The 3,231-nt window shown below is 31.9% G+C and overlaps 1 long non-coding RNA gene across 1 annotated transcript; it reads right to left on the bottom strand.

Annotated features, from left to right (window-relative positions):
* Nucleotides 1-713: 713 nt before the first annotated feature.
* LOC129900763 (uncharacterized) lies at nt 714-2,966 on the bottom strand. The gene is made up of 3 exons (XR_008769683.1): nt 2,348-2,966; nt 1,218-1,378; nt 714-1,044 (listed from the first exon to the last, which is right to left on the bottom strand). It is a non-coding gene; the product is annotated as an uncharacterized LOC129900763 (long non-coding RNA).
* Between the last annotated feature and the right edge of the window lie 265 nt (nt 2,967-3,231).

Genomic DNA, 3,231 nt, shown 5'->3' with positions numbered 1-3,231 from the left:
ATTGCAGAAATCTTCACCAAAGGCCTTCCGTTGGTGTTATTTGAGGATTTTCGGGATAATCTTAGCATTCGGCGACCTCCCGCTTCGACTGCGGGGGTGTGTTAGAATATATGAAAATATATTTTGACAGATTGTAACAGATTGTATATATTTATTTCCTAATATAGAGATATTTAATTTATTTAGTTCCTAATATAGAGATATTTAGTCTCCTTAATTATAGCCTAATTATACTCTTGTATTTATGTATATAAACTATTGAGGTTAATGAAATAAATCAAGGGATTAATCTCTTTCACTACAAAAGTTAATAAATATATGATTCAACAAAAACTATATAGAAGAATATATTATCAATGTGTACATATATAATAATGTCACAATACGTCGTGAAGTATAATGTATATTAAGAAAGTAGTGACAAAATTCAGATCTTCTCCATGGTAAATACCATATGTGCTAAGGTATAATGTACGGATAAGAAAATTTTATCTTTATATTAGAATGATTTGTTATGTAAGATGTTTTCCCTTAATAATTAGAGGATAAATAGGTCTTTACTATTGACGATTATCCTAGCAAAGAGAACTTCAAATATTAATTTTCAATTGTATTAGAACTACATAGGCTTATGCAAAGTATTAGGACTTCATCTATATTTAAATCAAATATAGAAGAAAACAATTATCACAAGTTTCTTGCATAGACACTAGTTAATTTATCATCACCCTTAGAACTCTCAACAATACTCCAGAATTACAAATGATAGCAAAAAATACAGTTACTATACATTTTCAATTGCCCCTTAGTGATCTCTACCCCTTTAAAATTATCATCCTTTTATCAAGAACATGAATGAGTTACAACAAATAACTATAATCAACATTTAAAGGGTAAGATAGCTGCAGTAAATCATAATTAATATTAGCTAAACATATCCTCAACTCAGAAAACTAATTAGGATGAGTAATGAAAATGATCACGGTCAATTGTAGACCAATGCAAATGCATATATCTCTTCTTCTTGAAATCTTTACCTACGATCTGCACAATAGTTTAAAAAGTGTAGTAAGATCTTGCTATTTCTTTCATTACACAAGATCTTACCAAGCATTTTCACTACAACACAAATTAATGAAAAAGACAGACATGCAAAAAGATAAAGTATAGCTAATCATGGCCTTAATATGTTAGTTTGCTACAATAAGCTTGCTTACTTTTTCCCTCGCATGGGAACTGCATTCCATAACATCCTCCACTTCTGCTCCTTCTTTCTGTACACTTTCATCTTCACTAGTTTGTTGCCATTTCGTAGAAGAAGAGATTGATTGCTTCCGATGGTTGACATTAGGCAGAGCCGGGACCTGTGCAAGTAAACCTAATGTCAAAGATGAGTCTGTATCTTTTTGAATGAACTACACCAGTGATTTTTTTATCGTATTGCCTGGGCTAAAATTAGCCATAAGAGATTTCACATGTCAAATATAACTTTGAAAGAACATTGAGAATAAAAACTTGCAAGAAAGTCAAGATGTAAACTAGCTCTTATAGGCATAAAAGTAACACCTCAAAATACCTTTCAAACAAATATTTTGATAACTCTGCCAACTTGTTTTCATCTTGGTGTAAACGAATTAGTGTCAATTCCTCCTCTTGTATCCAACGACAACACTAACATATCTAGTATAGTCCCACAAATGTGGTTTGACGGGGGTAGAGTGTACGCAAACCTTATCCGTATCTTGGCAGACAAAAGGGTTGTTCTCGATAGACCTTTGGCTCAAAGAAAGCAAAACTACAATAATTATAAGGATATAAGCAGTAACAATAGCAGGAAAATAAGAAAATAGAACCAGTACTAATAGAAAACTAAGAGTGGGAAATAAAAAAATAGTAAAATAATAAAAATACCGATAATAATATTAAAACTACTAGCCAGAAAGGCAAAATGCAAAACTATTTACTAATAGTCTTCTACCTGAATCCTCAACCTCCACAATCTTTTATAATGAGTCATGTGAAAACAATTTATGAGTCCATAAAAGGAATGCATGTATATAAGCTGAAAGAATTATGCAAAAACAATACAAAGGAAGATGGATTTATTTAAGCCTGACTATATCAAATATCCAAAGATTATTTCATGGCTCTTTAACTTTGTACCAAAAATCTGAAATTCACAAGTATTTGACTTCCCAAACTGCATTAGGAGTTTCTATGAAAGTAACCAAACACTTGTTTTATCACAAACTAAAAAAGGCATGTAGTAGAATGATTTAGACTAATTTATTCTTTACAAATGGATATTTGTAAAAGAGTTTAAATACTATTGGTTCAAGAATCTTACTATTTACTTCAAATGCATTTGAAAAAGATCGTTCTTTCTCTTTCTAGTTGCTTTTCATTTTCTGAGTACTTTAGATGCAGCATCTTGGATAAAATTTGGATACTTGTATACTGCCAGTGAGCTTTCAGTTCCTGAAATACCTTCAATACCTTCACTTTGTCTTTGCATATATCAACACTTGGAGTTTTGAGCTTCATATCTCCCTATGATGAAACGTAAATATCGACCTTCTGAAGCACTGTAAAGCTAAAGAATCCCTCACTTATCTCACAGTTGAAGAGAAAGCAAGAAGTGATATAATTGCCAGTTGCTACTAGTTAGCATTTTATCAAACAGTTGATGTTCAAAATCAGACTGTAGTAATCGAAAATCCCTAACAGGAAAGTAATGGGTTTATTTTCTTCACAACTACTCCAAGATGAGGAGGTCTAGACCAAGCTTGTGAATAAATCCACTGAAAACCTCTACATGATCGATTGAAAACGAGGTCTGGAAAAGCGCTAAAATAAGGTGATAAATTAGCGTTGCAATAGCCCTTTTTTTAAACGAACCATTGCCAAAAATATTTTATATAAAGCGGTAACAAACACTTATGCACAACTTACGCAGCCATGCAGTGACCATAAACCCAACTATTCTTGAATATTGTCAAACAGTGACATACGCCTACTTTTGGAGGGGTTACCCCCCTACAATTCTAGTTTCAACTTTTTTAATGTCAATTTTGTCTTTCTTTATCTTATTCTCCATTGAGGTTATTTCCTCTTCATCTTACATATCTTTAAAGTTAAAGAGATAATGTCACAATCTTGTCTTTTTTATCTTGTTTTCCATCGAGGTTACTTTCTCCTCATTTTCGATATGTTCATCTCATTTCTGCAACT

This window comes from Solanum dulcamara, chromosome 8 (genome assembly GCF_947179165.1).
Source record: "Solanum dulcamara chromosome 8, daSolDulc1.2, whole genome shotgun sequence".
In the NCBI taxonomy this organism is placed as follows: Eukaryota; Viridiplantae; Streptophyta; class Magnoliopsida; order Solanales; family Solanaceae; genus Solanum; species Solanum dulcamara.
This window is presented reverse-complemented; position numbering and strand designations above follow the sequence as displayed.